This window comes from Furipterus horrens, unplaced genomic scaffold (genome assembly GCF_987537825.1).
Source record: "Furipterus horrens unplaced genomic scaffold, mFurHor1.1.pri manual_scaffold_11, whole genome shotgun sequence".
Lineage (NCBI taxonomy): Eukaryota > Metazoa > Chordata > Mammalia > Chiroptera > Furipteridae > Furipterus > Furipterus horrens.
In genome coordinates, this window is record NW_028327181.1 from 95,916,719 (window position 1) to 95,933,729 (window position 17,011).

General features: G+C 56.0%; 1 protein-coding gene across 1 annotated transcript in view; it reads right to left on the reverse strand.

Annotated features, from left to right (window-relative positions):
* Positions 1-17,011, reverse strand: part of SDK2 (sidekick cell adhesion molecule 2) — a 228,181-nt gene that overhangs the window by 103,808 nt on the left and 107,362 nt on the right. The gene's annotated exons all lie outside the window — the stretch shown is intronic.

Sequence of the window (17,011 nt, forward strand, 5' to 3'; positions counted from 1 at the left end):
AAAGACGGCTGGCTTCCGAAGTGGGGGACATGCTGCAGGGCCTCCCCACTCTGCCCGGCCTTCCAGCTGCCCCTGAGCCTGGGTGTGGCCCTGAGCTCCCCGGCTCCCCCCGGAAGAACTGGGATGCTCTGACGGACCCCGGGGCCTGTGGGCAATGAGAGGGACAGCGGTGTTATGGAGCTGGGGACAGGTAACCCTGTGACAGCCTGACTGCTGGCCCAGGGGAGGGGCTTGCGACCTTCTGGACCAATGAATCGCTCTCAGTGAGCAAGGCAAAGAACTTCATCAAGGATTTCCATCAGCAGGCTGGTTCCCCCAAACTCTGGGTGAGTAGGCAGAGGGGGAGGTGGGAGGCCTGGGAGGAGCCGAGGGGTCTGAGATGGCCACTCAGCATGGGCAGGTGGGACCATCACTGCTGGGACCCTCCCTCTGATAACAATAACACCAGCCTCAGGTTTAGAGCAAACACTTGACATACAGTATCTGGTTCATCCCCACATTTACTGAGGGGGAAGGGACTCCTGCCCATTTTATAGGGGACCCAGGCTCAGAAAGGTTAAGCAAGTTGCCTGAGGTCACCCAGTTCAAGGGGCGCAAAGTGAGATTCGATTTCAGACCCATCTGACCCCAAGCATGTTCCCACCCCACGCATGACCCCCCTGACCTGTCCCGGGCTCTTTGGTCTGCGCGGTGGGCAGTTCTCTCACATCCCACAGAGAAGTGCTTCTGGGGAGCTGCCCAGCCCTTTCCCTGACCCAGGAGCCCCCTCTGAGATGGCAGTAATGAGCTCTGGGGATCATTTTGAGAAGGGGAGAGTGACGTGGGACATAACATTTATTACTGGGAACAGAATGGAACAAAGAGACAGAGAAGGCAAGATTTGTCCAGGGGCAAGGAGTTAAAACTTGAAGCCATTTCGGCTTGGAGTTTTACAAAAGTGACCGAGAAAGAAGAAACCCTGAGGGCTGAGGGGGACAATGTGATTTCAAAAAGAAAAGAAAAAAGAAAGAAAGGGAAGGCAAGGCAATGGGCTGCCTCTTTTGCTCACAAGGATTGTCTGGACTCTCCGGCCTGGCTCCCTGCTTCCTACACCTCTGGGGGAGAAAAGGGGGCTCCTTTGCCCTGTCCCCTGACACCTTCTGAAATGCCTCGGGCTACTTTGCATGCGGAGGTGGATCAGAAAGAAAGCAAATGAAAACAAGCCCCTAAAGAGGCCGCGTGGAAATCTGGCCTCAAGGAACCCGGTGGCTTGTGCTTTGTGGCCTAGTCATGGTGGTGGTGGTCGGCGGGGTCTGGGGTGGCAGGGCTTTAGGGGGGTGCAGCCTATTCGATTTGCTTTCTCCAGGCCCTCCCCCATCTGTCTGGTGTCCAGGGGAGAAGCTGCCTTTAATGGCCTCTCAGACCTGGGGGCCAGAGAGCAGGCTCCTAGTTTGGCATGGGGGTGCAGAGGACAGGAGAGGCTTTGAGGAGGTGGTGTGGGCCGAGGTCGGACACCAGGGTGGAGCAGGCATGACCGGGAGGCGTCAGAGACAGAACTGCTTCTGTAGCTGGGTGTCACCTAGCGGGCCCTGGCCAGGGGAGAGGCTGGGCGCAGCGCTGGCGCCAGTCCCCACAGGGCCCATGGCCGGGCCGAAGCGCTCGGGCTCTTTCCGAAGGACCCTAGGAACCTGTTGAGGGCATCACGCAGGGGTGGAGAATAGACGTTGGCCAGCTCCAGCCCACCCTACGCCCGAAGCTTCCTCCCACCGCCTGTCGTACGGCAAGGTACATACTAAGAATAGTTTTTATATTTTTAAATTGTTGAACAAAATCAAAAGAAGAGTCATGTTTCGCAACAGGTGAAAATTGTATGAAATTCACATTTCCACCCCTGTAAGTAAAGTCTTATCGAAGCCCAGCCAGCTCCCTCACTGATGCACTGGCCTTGACTGCTCCCTGCTCTGCAGCCTCGGGGCGGAGAAGCTGCAACAGACAGCACGGCTCGCAAAGCCCGGCTGTCACTACCTGGCCATTGGCGGAGAACACTTGCCACTGCTGGTGACACAGAAGCAGAGGTACCTTTGCACAACGGTGGCTCTCTCTACAGGGTGGGGCACGAAGTGGAGTTGGTCAAGGCCAGGCGGCCGGAGGCCAGTTTGGTCTCCGCCAGGAACCAGGGGAGAGACGATGGGACGGACCACCATCAAGGGCTGCCAAGTCTGACACTGAGTCTGACCCTCGTCCCAGAGAACTGGGGTCTTCACGCACACTGCTTGGGCCTCGGGTTGACTTCAATCATAGCTGCCCACATACTCAGCATGTGACCTCAGAGGGGGCTGGCCCTCGTCAAGCCTCGGCCACTCCATCTGCACGATGGGTACCACAAGGGCAGCGCCTTAGAGGAAATACAAGTTCAGGCAGTTTTGTGCGGGTGCTTTCGTTCCAATACAATCGATATCTTAGAGGATACTCGGAGCCTGACTCGAGTTTTGCGTTTGCTTGTGTGTAATTCTGTGCGCGAGAAGCACTGGGGAAACGTGGACAGCCACACGTGAGGCAAATACACAGCCCCCCACCCTCAGGCACCCTCAGCTCCCGGAGTGACATGAGCTCCCCCGTCCACACCTGCTCTGACATCTCTCCTCCTGATTTCAGACTTCCCTCCTTCTACCCATCACGGCAACTCACAAGCAGCAGCCCTCCTGTGCCCACTCCCACAAGCAGATCCCAGACCTTTCCCAAGGCGAGCGCCATATTGATTGTAGGACTTCGGCATTTCTGAGCCACTGAATGTGTGCGGGACCGTGTGCTCCTCTTTATGAAGTGCCTCTGATGAAGTTCCTGACTGTTGTTCCCTCACCCCATTTCCCCCATTAGCCTTGTGGTTTTTATGGCGCGATTTTGCATAGTGTGGCGATTTTTACCAACGCTTCTATTGCGTGTTATAGCAGAACCGACCGCGCAGTGCTTAGCGCGGTGTCTGACTTTCAGCAAGCCCTCAAGAAATGTGATCATTCAGCTCGCACTGGAGGGCCGACAACCTGTCAGGAGGCGTTTTAGGCTCTGCATATGGGCAGTAATAGTAATAACACCCGAAAGAGCAGGCCGTTGTCTCCACGGTACTGGGGGGCCGTCCGCCCCTTGCGCTCAGATGGAAATGTTATGGCCGCTGCCTTACGCTGCTTAGAAATGTGCTCAGGTGCACTCCCTGCTGCGGCCCCCGGACACCATGCTATCCTGGAGGCAGCGGGGAAGAGCTCAACATCAGCCTCAGCATCTCCGAATTGCAAGGAACAGAAGGGAACGAAGCCTCGTTCATCTGTGAGCAGGAATGACTTTGTCACGGCCCCGTTCGTTACCACGGAAGATAATGGCTAATTAATACCAAGGAGGGTGGGCTGGATGTGTGTAGGCAGCAGCTACTTGCGGGTGGGGGGTGAGTGGCAGTGTGAACCCTGCCGAGCGCTGTCCAGCTGGCCCGTGCGTCCTGCCCCGCTGAGTCCTGCCCCCCCCCCCCCCCCCCCCCCGTCTTCGCCAGGCTCCTGATTTCCCCAGGCCAGATGTTTGTGGGATTAATGCATGTTGATAAGGCTGGAGGAGGCACCGGGCTCCCTGGGGTTCCCCCAGCTTGCCAGGGCAGGTCAGGCCGAGGGAAGCTGGGAAGAGGCCTCCCTGGCCATCTTGCAGCCCCTGCTGTTGGCAGCCCTGGCAGGGGGTGAGGGGGTGCGTGGTGAGGTGCCCATGCCCTTCCCTGGGCAGACCTGACTCAAGGTCAGAGCCAATGCTCCTTCTCACACCCTGCGTTTCTCCTGTCTGCGCCCCAGGTTCAGCTGTCTAGGCAGGGAAAAGACCTGTCTCCCTGAGCCCTCCCCCAGCTCCCAGCTCTGGGCTGCATCTCCCTTTGGGAGAGTCTTGGCTGCCCTTCCAAGGTGAGAAACACGCTCCAACAACTGCTAATGGCCAGTGCTGTGCTGGGGGCTTTGGGGGCAAATGTGACAGGACACCATCCCCCCTTGAGGAACCATGAACGGCATAGCAAACACAGCGATTTCCCAGACCAGTAAAATTGCCCGCTCACCCTAAAACCTATACCCATTTTCCATATACAAATCCACACCTATTCCCATTTTATAGGGGCAGGTAGGGGTGGCTAACTTTAATTTGACCAAAAAGGATCTGAAGGCAACAAGAACAAAATATCTGTCATGCAGATTTCATTGAATTTTCTAAAGGACAATTTTAATACCAAGGAGTAAAAGGGATGGAGAGCTTTGCATAATGAACGACTTTAGCTTTATGACCCCCCCCCCCCCCCCACTGCCCTGGTTTTTGTCTCTTCACAGCAGACTTGGCAGAACTCCACCCCGGACCTCCCTTCACTACCAGTCCCAGTGTTTGAAGTCCCCACGCAGGTGCAGAACTTCCCTGCTGGGCCCATTCCTAATTCTTCCACTGTCTGTCTCTCCTTCCCATGTAGCGACTCTGCCTTGCACAGAGCAGTGCTCAGCAAGCCTGGGCAGGCAGGCCGACCTCTCGCACAGCTCAAACACACCCCGCTGAAGCCCAGTGCCACGGGGCGCCCGAGTCACATCACCCTGCTCTGCTCTGCTTAAGTAGCTCTGTGCTAAGGGGAGGTGGGTGCAGGTGGAGAAGGGGGTTAATGACAGTCTGTGTATCTTACTTGCTGTGTGACCTTGAGCAAGTTGCCTAATCAATCTGTGCCTCCATATCCCCATCCATAAAATAGGGGTAATGATAATAGTAGTAGTAGTAGTAATAATAATAATAATAATAATATATCAGCCAGACGCTGTTGTAAACACTTTACATAGGATAGATAATTCAGCTATTCCTCATTAACTACTCTGTGAGGTCAGATTAATTTTATCCAAATTTGGCAGATGAAATATATGAGGAAACTAAGGCACAGAGAGGTTGGGTAACCTGCCCAAGATCACACAGCCAATAGGTGGCAGAGGCCCAAGAGGCTGCCTCCAGGTTTTGTGCTGTTAACTGTCACACTGCAGTCCCTACCTGAAGGCACTTTGGAGGATGAGGTAAGGGCTGTCAAGTGCCCCGGCCAGGGTCCCGTGTGAGGCACGCGGTCAGCACTCACGAGGACTCAGCTGGCACTGGGATCACCGACGTTATTATGATCCACTTAGTCACCTAGCCTGGGAGAAGGGACCAATGCCCTCAGCCCACTCTAACAGCCCCTCATACCGGGCCCAACACCCCCACGAGCCCTTCCCAGTGGGCCAGCCCCAGCAGCAGAGCCTGAGCAGCGGCTACCATGACACCCAGTGTCACTGTGACAGTGGGGGCCCTGAGCGTCAGGGCCCGGAGCCAACGCCTCGCTCTGCCTCCTGCACATCTGCTCAGCCCCTGGGTAGCTGGCCCCAGAAACGACCCCGCCTGCCCTACCTTTCTGGCCTTTGTCCAGCATGACTCACCTCCAACCTCTGCTCATTCTCTTTGGGTTTCAAAGTCACCCTCGGAGTTGACTTAGGAAACAATTGGTGGGGGACCCAGACCTGAACTGCGTTAACGAGGCCCTGGGGACGCAACGTGAGCCACCATCTGTAAAAGGTGACTTGTGCAGCTGCCAGGCCGGGACACCGGGAGCACAGCCCTGATATTTTCCAGCAACTGCATTCAGGATGTGGAGTCTACTGCCCCCCCACCCCCAACCCAAATCTGGGCTGGTCTCCTGACTTCTTTTCACTGAGAGAAGTGATGGAACTTTCCAGAGCCTAGGGCCCCAAATCCCTGTAGTCGCTCTCTTAGACCCCTGCCCTGAGATCAGCGTCCATGAAAGACAATAAACCACAGGAGGGAGGAGGTCTAGTACCCCATCTGTCCAGCCCAGCCCCCTCCCCCACCCCAGCTGGCCGACAGTCCAGTGCAATTTCGTGAGAGGCCCAGGAGAGACCAGCAGAGAAACAGTGAATCTTGGCTCTTTAAGCCACTGAGGTTTGGAGCCGTTTTCTGGGCACTGATAGCTAAGTGCCCAGGGGCTGTGGCCGGGGCCAGGCTGTGCCTGCTCCTCCACGCAGGGCCCCCCTCTGTGTTCCCTCGGGGTCAGGGTCAAGGAGAGACTGAGGTGGCTTGAGCTTCTGGACACACTATGGGTAATAGCCAGGGTCTGTGCCCCATTTCTTTTGGGGAGACTGTCATTCTGGGTTACAATTCCTCATTCTGCGGGACGAATGCCCTCTCCCTGCCCCAAGCCCCCTCTCTGTGTCCCCACTGCTCCTTACACACTGAGCTGAGGACTAGCCAGCATCTCCCAGCACTCGCCCCCTCAACTCCCCAGTGGGGGTGGGGGGAGGGCTGCCAATGAGAGCGGAAACCTCCGCTCCCACCCCCCACCCCCTTCTCCACGCCCACTTCCAGGAGGCTCTGGAGCCCAGGGGCCAGGGCAGCCAGCTGGGAGCAAGCCTCTCTCTTGGCTGGGTGGAAATTCAGAGTCACAGACACCCTGGTGCTCCATTAGTCAGAGAGCAAAAAAGGGGCCTGGGGCAGAGACTCCTCTATGGGGGACAAAGACACAGGGAGAGGTCACCTGAATCCTCCCACACTGAGAAATCCCATGAATGGACCAGAGAGGGGCTCCTAGGGGTTTGGATGGGGGGAGGAGTCAAGCACCAAGGCAGCCCCAGGAAGCAGGGGTCATTACCAACTCCCCAGGCATCTGTCTAGACCATTTGCCTGCCAGAGCGCATAACTGAATAACTAAGTCAAGGCCTAATTAGTTTCTGTGTCCTGGCTGAGAGCCAAGAGGGGGTGGGGGCACAGGAAGATGTGTATTGGGATGTGTGGAGAGGGAGATTCCCAGGAGGTGGTCTCTCTAGTCCAGCTGCATGGGGAGAAAGAATGAAGACCTTATTTCCATCTATTAGGGTATCCCAGACAAAAACATATGTGCCTCTGATGGGGACCACCTCTTCCTGTCCCCCCAAGGACCTGGGCCCCGCCTGCCGGAACGCCCTAGCCCAATCCCTGTGCACTGGTTACTAGGGATCAAGGCCAAACTCAAACCTGCCAATTTCAGGTGATGGATGATCAGACCATCCCTAATTTGCATGTTAAGTTTCCCTGTGGTTGAAATCAACAGCCTCAGTTCATCAGAGAAGGGCTCTCCTTCATTAAAGGTGGCGGCCAGGGCTTCATCTACACGTTCTGTTCTGCGCTCTTGGGAGTCTGGACGCCACTGCCACCTGTCCCCAGGTCTGCCAGGACTGGCGGTGGAAAATCTGTGGGTGTCTGGACAGTGGGAAGAGGTGCGGGGTTGGGGAGAAGAGAGGGTGTGGCTTCAGTGAGCACACCTGTGTAATCTAGACAGTTCTGTTTGGTGAGGTCAGCCCCGGGTCCAAGTCCCTGGTTCCACCCCTAATTTGCAGTGACCTTGGATGTGTTCCTTTCTCCCCTGGACCTCAGTTTCTGCATCTATAAAGTGGGAAGCCGGATAACTGCTCTGTGGACTCCTCAGGCTGCCCTGTGAGATGGACCACAGTCGCACTGACCCTGTGTGTGCCTGTGTGCTGGGTCATGCAGGTGCCACACGTGGACTGTGAATGGATGCGCAGAGCTGGGCCCGCTGAGCGCGTGCGCTGAAGTGGGGGCACTCGGGGGCCTTTGAGAGAGCGGCTCCTCCCTGCCCATCCCAGCTTCAGCGGGACCCACGGCTTCATGGAAATGTCCTCCCGCCCCACCCCTGAGGGTTCTCAGGGCACTGACACCTTGCAATGATGCTCTGGACCATGGGGACATAGGGACATCAAGAGAAGTCAGTAGACATCCCAGGAGAGAGAGAGGCGGGGGCAGGACTGGTGATCGCAGCACCGGCCTTGATCTTGGCAGGGTATGTCCCAACACAGCATGCACCCCTATATCCTGAGGTGCTCAGCCCGAGGAGGGAAATGTCACCAAATCCAACTGGGTCTAGTGGCCTGTGCCTTCGATCATGCCTGAAAGTCACAGAACTGGGCGGCCTGGGGGGTGGGGGTGGGGGACTTGGGGGCCTGGGTTTAAATTCCAATTCTGACACTAACTTGCCCCCCATGTCCGAGAAAAGTCATTGTCCCCTCAGGGCCACAGTGACCTAACAGTAAGACAGAGGGCTTGGCCTCGGTGCCAGGGGAGCCATTCTGTGGCTGTCACTCTCCCAAGGCCCCGGGTGTGTGCTCCCCAGACCTCGCTGCCCTCAGCTCGGGTCCTGACGGGTGACAGCCACCATCCATCTTTGACTTCATTGGGAATGGTGGGCCCTCCGCCTCCCCAAGCCAGGACCCATTGATGAGAGTGTGAGAATTCAGGTTGCTATGGAAACGGAGACAGCCAATGTTTTAGCGATTTTTGCTTCTTCCCCCTCTCTTTCCTCGTACATTTTGAACTTATTTGTCTTAATTGACATAATTATGACAATGTTAACCCGAGGCCCAGGGGGCCGGCTGTGGCCTTGCCGCTCATCACCTGCCCTGACTGCCCTCCAGGGCTCTCCCTCACGCCCATCTCTCCCCTGGCTTCTCTCCCTCCCACTCGCCTCCCTCCTGGCTCTTCCTGTCCCGCGCAAACCCTGGCCTTAGACCTCAGGGCCATGTTAGGAGGCGTTCTTGGGCACCTGAGCGGACCACAGTGGTCAGGGCTGCTACAGGGCACCGAGATGTCCCACTCTTCTCTGACGGTGGCCTCAGCCCCTCCAGCAGGCTTTTAGCAGGACTCCCCGGAGGGGACCGGTGTGCATTGCTCCAGTTCAGGGAGCTGGGGGCTCCCACTCACGGGGGCGTGGGCCTCGGCCAGGCTCTCAGTCTCTCCAGCTTCCATCTTCCCTTCCTGCCGTGCTTACCCTACACTGAGGACCCAGCGAGGCAGCAATGAAAGCCACTCCCGTGCGACTCAATGAAGTACCATCTACTGGCAGTGTCATGAAAAGTCAAAGGGGGACAGGATAGACCCCCGCACCCCCCAAGAGGGGCCCCGTCCCACTTGGACCCCTGAGCCCCGCATGGTGGGATGCCTGCATGCAGAGGGTCAGCTCTGGCTCCCCCTGGGAGACTCTGGCATGGGGGACACTGGCACCTCACTCTAGGAATCTGGCTCTCAATGAGGGTGATGTGCCCCCCCGCCCGGGCACGTCTGGCAATGTCTGGAGTCATATTTGGTTGTCACATCTGGGGAAAGCGGCGACTGGCGTGTAGTGGGTAGAGGCCAGGGATGCTGCTAAACATCCCACAAGGCACACGGCAGCCCCCACAGCAAAGAATGATCTTGTCTCCAATGCTAGTAGCACCCAGGTTTCCAAACGCTCACAGCTGCAGCATGGGTGTTGTCTAAGGGTCCCTGAGACCCCGCCAGCACCCTGTTGCTGGAGGTCCCCTGTGTGTGCAGACACGGCGGGGCGGGCAGGCTAGCCCCCCTCCCCTCCGGATCCTCCGCCTGGCTGGGGGCCCTGTGCTCCTCCCAGCCCACCTCCCCCACCCCTCCCCGAGGATTCACACATTTCTAGACTCGTTAACTTTTAATTACTACCTTCCCTCTGCCTGAGTACACTGGCTCCATGCCACGTACATCTCTATTAAAATTCAATTTATGCCCATCATAACTAATTCCTGCACCTCGGCTCTCACCGGCAGCCTTCAATGTTCAGACAAGACGTCCAAACTCACAGCCGAACTGGAGCAAATCTCCAAAGAGGCTGGGAGCCAGGCAGACAGTATCTCGCTTTGTTGAAGAAGAGGAGCCTGCGCTTCCCAGGAAGGGGGGAATGAGACCGTGGCCAGACAGAATGTGGTGGGGACAGCCTGCCCCCTGGGAGGAGAAAGAAGGCTTCCAGGTCACTCTTTTGAGTTACAGATCCACCCTTCTGCATGCTTAATCTCCCTGGGAGGTAGCTACTAGTTTTATTATCCCCACTTAATAGACTCAGCAACTGAGGCAGGGGTTAACTAACTTGCCTAAAGGCATATAGGGAGTCAGGTCAGGCCTGGGATTCATATGGGGGATCTTGGTGTTGAATCTTGGAGGAAATAAAGACAGTATGGGTAGATCGTTGGCAAAGGCCATCAGTGCGTCGCTCGTTCGGGCCACTAGTGAGGGGGGCTGGCGAGAGAGGAGGCTAGACGAAGGGGCGGGTCCAGGTTACACAGGGTCTTGAGCTCCCCTGACCAAGATCTTCTAAAGGCTGCCCACGCCCTGCAGGCTGCAGACCAGAATGTTCTTCGCAGCCTTCACTGCCCTCCTTGTCACCTTGTGCCATCTCCCCCCTTCCGGGGTGTCCCTGTGCGTCAGCTGGTCCATCGCGTCTGCTCCTCCCTGCCTCCACTTCGTCACCCCCCATGTGAGGATCCCGTGAGCTCCCTGCCTCCCCACCCTCCCCCTTCACCCCTTCCTCACCCCCGCTAGGGTCACCGGATGTCTGTGTCCCTAAACCTAGCCGGTCGTTGTCAGTCTCCAACAGCAGTTGACACAGCTCGCCACTCGGTTGGTCTAGAAACACCCTCCTCCCTTCTGGGACACCCCGTGTCAGGGCTTCCTGCCTCCGGCTTGGCCTCCTGGCTTCGTTCTGCTGGGCTGGGTTTCGTCCCCTTCACTCCTCCACTTTCCGGGCCCCCCTTGAGCTCTTGCCTCCAGGGCCACACCCATTCTCTCTTCCTGCCCATTCCCAATGTGTCATCTGTCCCTTTGACGTTGCTGACTCCTCAATCAGGTTCTTCAGCCCAGCTGCAGGCACGAGAGTCTGCTTGCCCGTTCGACGGCACCTCTACCTGATGTCTCATCAAGCACCCAAAACTGATCACAGTGACTTCCCCCAAAGCCCTGCTCTTCCAGGGCTCCCTCACCAACGGCATCACCACCCCCCTCCCTGCCTCACCCCCACGTCCCGCTGATCATCAGGCCGTGTCACTCCTACCTCCTAGCGTGTCGCACACCACCCAAGCCTCCCAGTTCCACTGTCACCAACATGGCCCAGGCCAGCACGCGCTCCCGCCATGACCGACCAGCCCAGCTCTCCACTGCTCTCCTCCCTTGGTGCCTGGCTAACTGGTTTTTAAACATATATCTGATCACATCCCTTCCCTGTGACAAACCATTCAAGAGCTCCACGTAGCTGTCGGCACAAGATACGAGCTTCTTAAGGCAGCTGACAGGCCCCCACTTAGTCACCCCTGTTCACTTCTCCAGGGTTCCACCCTCCTTGTCCTCTCTGGCTGTCTTTCAGCTCCTCCCACCTCAACGTGTGCACACACAGCTCCCCCGGCACCCCCTGCCCACCAGCCACGCCCAGCCCTGGCTATCCCCACGCATTCTCTAGGTCTCAGCGTCCCCAGTGACAGCTTCTCAGACCTTTGCTTTCCCTTGATAGCCCTCATTGAAATGGGAATCCATGAATATCTGCAGAATTATTGAAACCTGCCTCCCCTCTGGACTGGACGCTCCACAAGGGCCAAGGGTCCTCTGGTCTGATTTAGCTCTACGTCACCAGCACCCAGTGTCCGTGTGCCAGGAGGGTCGTCCCCCTCCTTCCCACTCACTGCCCATTCACACCCAATGGCTCATCCCCTCCGTCCAAGTCTGGCATCTTCCAGAGGCTGCCCCAAGCTTCTCGAGGATGTTCGCTTGGCCTTAATCACCTGCTGTGGCTCCTTAGCCCAGGCGCTTACGGGCCATGAGACCCCGTCTTGCTCCTCAGCTATAAACAAATGTTTCCAAAGAGTGGTGGGAGGGCGGGACTGGTGCTGCCATCCTGCTGGCCTCCTTGTCTAGCTCTGTGCCAGGCCGCTGAAGGTCCGAAACCTCTTCCTGACGAAGGAACAACTGTGGGCATCTCCTTCATCAGGCCTGGCGGGGGAAGACCTGACTCTCCTCTCGGTTCTGTGGCTTCAGGCCTCGGATAGGGAACTGACCCACGAAGCCTCTCACTCCTCACCGGGCTGCTGCCACCCTGCAGGGGCGCTGGTGGCAGGGATGAGCAAAGAGCCTAAGCGGAAGTGCTTGGCATGGCCCAGCACCACGTGGGTGACCAGAGTGTTCATTATCACGAGTTAACGTAAGTGAAGCCCTTAGAACAGGGTAAGTTTCAAATCATTCCCCTTCTGCAGCTCTTTTAGAGGGCTGACTAGGCTGTCCCCAGAAAGCTGGGCCTCAGCAGTGCCACTCCCCTGCGAAAGGACAAGCACAGCATGATGCAGAGCAGGCAGAGCATCCCAGGCTTGGGGTCTGAGTGAACCGGAGTGAAACCAGACTCTCCAGGTAGGGCTGTGTGACCCTGGGCAGGTTGCTGAACCTCTCTGAGCTGCGATTCCTAGCTAGAAAGCAGAGATAATGATAGCATGAGTTTCTCAGAATGGCTGCCAGGAAGAGCTTGGCTCGGCTCCCAGCATGTGCTCCAGTGCCTTCTGGGAAGCCAGCCGGCCTCTGCCTCCCCAGCCTCTGCTGCCCACTCTCACTTCTACTCGCTTCTAAGGGGAGGCCAGGGGATAAACGAGGGACAAAGCCGCTGGCCGGGGAGCTTCTCTTCATCCTTGCCTTTGAAGAATTTCAAAGACTGAGCCGCGTCTAAGTGTTGCCCTGCTTTGTGCCCCTCGCCAGGGCTGTCACGCATGTGGCGCTTTCTTCTCCCCACTACAGAGCCCGTGCAGTTTCCTGAGACACCTGGGGACTCCGGCTGGGCCAGCCACACCCTTGGCCTGCCTCACCTGGTCTTCCCACCCACACACCTGCTCTTTTCCGGGCCACCCAGGGGGCCCCCTGGGCTGTGGGAGCAGGACTCAGCCTCAGCGGGTCTCACCCTCACACCTGCCCCTCAGAAGGGCCTTGGGGACCCCTGGTTTCCTGCCTCTCGGGCCAGAAGAATGACACTCAGTGATAGGGGTAGGGCAAAGGGGCCGATCGGGAGCCAGCCTGTATCTGTGCAGGAAGGACAGAACATGCTCAGGTCAGACAGACCTCCGTGGGACCTGCCACTTGTTCTGTTGATGACCTCAGGCAAGTCCTGGAGATTCTGAGTTTCCGGGCCTCGTCTGCCAGGTGAGGGTAGCAGCGCTTCCCTCCTGGTGTTGCCGTGAGATGATGTACGAAGATACCTGGCGAGGAGCGAACCGCCATAAACCTCTCATCTGGCTCTGCACCCCGATTAGGCGGGGGAGTGTGTGTCTCTGTGTGTCACCTGCCTAGCGGACCGCTTTCCTATTCAGGTTTAAGGGCAAGCGTCGTTATGGGAGAAGGCATTAATTATCGGGGCGGGACAAAACGAGGTATCTGGCTGACGACAGTGCCATGATATGGTCACGAGGGCGGGTGGTTGCCATCCCCCTCCCCTCTCCCCTCCATTGCCACAGCCTGACCTGCCAATTCCTGAGCTGTGGGCTGTCCGCAGCCTTGCAGCCCCTGCCTGGGAAGCGGAAGCAAACGGAGGCCGCGCTGACTCAGCCTGGGGTGCCGGCCCCGGAGCGCTGAGGGCGGGTGTGGCCAGGGGGAGCTGAGAGGAGGGAGTGTGGGGTGGTGGGGGACAGAAGAGACTCCTGGGGCAGCACAGATGGCCCTGCCACCCCACAAAGCCAGGAAGTTGCACAAACACACCTACATGCCTGTGGAGGAATCGGACGCATGCACACACTCTCACAAACACACGAGACCATGTATGTCTGAATATTGTGTTCAGCCCTCCCCACACACCCCAACACACACCTACGGTCACTGTGAAGCTGTGTGCCTGTCTCCCTGGGAGGGAGGGCAGTGGGGCCAGTGCCCACACCTTTGGGAGGGTCCTCCCAGGTGATACCCCACCCAGTGGGAAAAGAAATCTCATTTTTTTAGAATTAAATTTTCCTTTGTACCCAAATGGGATCCCCAACCGTTAGAGCCTCAAACTGGGAATTCAGGGCTGGTTTCCAGATGGATAAAGCATGTCACCAACAAGGGGCTCCTGTGGCACTTGACAAGAGGAGCTCTAAAAAGCATCCTGGACCATAGCAGTGTCACTGGGACAGGTGCTCAGAGCCCACGTGACCACCTGCACATGGGATTTGGTGGGTTCACAACCAGATTTGCCCCCACTCTCCTACCGAGCTGGGCATCCTATATAATCCTAACAGGCACCATTGATTTCATGTCTGTAGCACCGCGGACTGGGCTTGCCTCATAGAATCTCACTGAATCCTTCCTATAACCCTCTAAAGAAGGCATCGCTGTGCCCCAGTCCCACGATGGGAACACAAGGGCAGGCAGCTAAGTGATCTTGACCAAAGCCACAGAGCTAGTTAAGGGGCCGCAGCATGAGACAGGTGGCCCACACCACAGAGCCCACCTATTCCCACTCTGCCCCCCACATATGGATGTGGACCCACACACTTGCCACAGTCACTTTTACTCAGAAGGGTGCGTAGGACCTCCTTCATGCAGACGTGACACACACACAGACCTGCACGCACGGCCCGTTCTATTACAGACCCCACTGAGAACAAAGACCTCCGGAGGCTGGACATAAATGCAAACGTCTTTCTTTGGCAATGGGGCGGGAAACACAGCTAAATTTATGGTAGCACTTCCGATCTTATTTTCTCTTGACCTGCTGAGTAAATTCAGCCATTTTTCTGCCTGAAAATTGGATATTGCCACCTGACCTCAAGCGTGGGGTTTGCAAGAGACCAGGAAGTCCTCAGCAGCAAGCAGTGGCCAGAGAACCATGGGATGAGAAGCTGGCCAACCACCTACATCATGAATTTTCAGGATGCATTTATTTAAAAGCTGAATCTGGGACATTTTGTTGAGCCAAATAGCGAGAAAGGACAAGACATGCAATGGGGACGTGTCCAAAGGACCCAGGATCCAGCCTGAAGAAGCTCCTCCGGCCAAGTCTGAGTTAGTACGTGTGCCAAAATGAATAATGACCGGGATGGATTAAAACACACTGAGCAGGAAAAATTATCCATGAGCTCATACCGATGCTAAATTACTTTAAAGGGGGTGAGAAAGGACAGTCTTTTCTTCCAAAAGGATGCCAAATAATAGGAGTAAAAGGAGTGATAGAAAAAGAAAATCTGCTAATCACAACCACCATGGTAATCATTGATTCAGGAAAGACTCATTAATGGATGTTCAACACTGGGTGGGAGATTCCTGAGGAAAAGAATACGTATGAACACAGACGGAAGTTACCATCCAAAGGGGAGAAAATACCTTACTACTCTGACAATGGAGAAATCTGATGACCATCACCTTGACCAGCTGACCAAACCCACTGTCACTACTAATGGGGCATGAACATCACCTTGACCAGCTGACCAGGCCCACCGTCACTACTAACGGGGCACAAGGACATCGGGGCCTTCAAGTGGGAACCACTGAGAAGGACGCACATCTATGTAATATTCTGGCCCCAAAGGTTTAACATGAGCATGATTATGAAGCTATGACCGAACCAATCCACATCGGAGGAAAACTCCCGACCTCTCAAAACTGTCAATGCCATGAAAGGTAGGATAAAAAATGAGGAACAGTTCACAGATGTAAGGGGTCTAACGTCTAAGAGTCACGACAACTAAATTCAACATGTGTTCCTTGATTAGATGCTGTATCAAACAACAACAGTAAAAATAACCACAGAGGAAATAATCAGGACAAACGGAGAAACCTGGACTGTGCAGTGGGTAGTAGCATGGTATTGATGTGAAATTGCTCGGGGGTGACAACTGTATTGTGGTTCTGTAGTACATTCTACGTAGACGTAAAGGGATACCATATCTGCAACTAGTTCTTAAGTAACTCAGCGAAAATGTGCATGCATGTGTGCAGAGACAGCAAGAGCACACAGACGTAACACGCTCACAGCTGGTGAATGGTAAAATGTATATAGGTATTTGTGGTACTCACAGTTTTTCTAAGATTTGAAAAATTTCAAAATTAACAGAAAAGAAAGAAAAGGTACCTGCTGTGAGCCAGGCCCTCATTGCGGGCAGGGGCGGTGAAAGGAACATGGGTGATGTCTGTCCCCTCTCCCTTCTTCTGCTAATGGCTCTCATCCTCCTTCCCACCACGTGGCTCTAGTGTGGGGCTGCCACATGGTGTCCCATGGCTGGTGTAGACACCGTAGGGAGGCCTGGCCCATTACAGTACTGCTCAGCCAGCCTTATTGGGAGCGAGGAGGCTGGGGACGGGTTCCCCTAGTGGAGACTCATTTGTGTCCCTTGAATAACTTCCACTCCACCCAGCTCTCAGATGGCATATTTGCCTTCTCCCCACGGCTTTGTTTTCTAGAACTTGGAGAGCTCACTTAGCAGAGAGATTGCTTGGGATATGCATTAAGGAAGCGACCCCTCTTCAATGAGAGGCGGTGGTGGATGGTTAAGAACTCCAGCTCTGGAGTCAGGCGACTTCTCATTAAAGCCCAGCTCAACAATCTGACCTTGGGGGAATTGTTTAATCTTGCTAAGCCTCAGTTTGCTCATCTGCAGAATGGGGAGAATGGGATTGCTTGCAGGGGCAAATTGATAATCAGGGAGTGTACGTCACATCTGCCACATAATCAGTTCTTTTTTCCATTGCCAATGATTATTATTACCATCATGAAGCCCATTCCATTGTGGGGCAAGTCTGACCCGCACACGGAGCTGGAATCTGCTCCTGTGAAGTGCCCACCCTTCATCCTCACAGTTCCCAGGCACCAAATGGTAAAGAACCAGCTCTCTTCCTCCTAGATCCTGCCTGCAGCTCCCGGCCAGTAGAAGTCAAGGGCAGGCCGGGAGGCTCTGGGACCACTGCCACTGTGGGGTGGCTTTTGCATGCATTCAGGTACATGCAGCACCTGAGAGGACCCAGAGCCTGTCAAACTGCCCAGTGCCGCCAGGCAGTGGCCAGGAGTGCCTCTGGGTCCCCAGCTACAAACCTTTGCAGGGGCTGTTGAGGAAGGCCCCCCTTTGTCTCCTCATGGGCTCCCTGGAGACCTGAGGCCCAGAGTGGCCAGCAATGGGGGGCCTCCCACTTTCTGGTCCGTCTCTCACCATCCAGAGAGGGAGGGGGTCCCTCTGCCCTG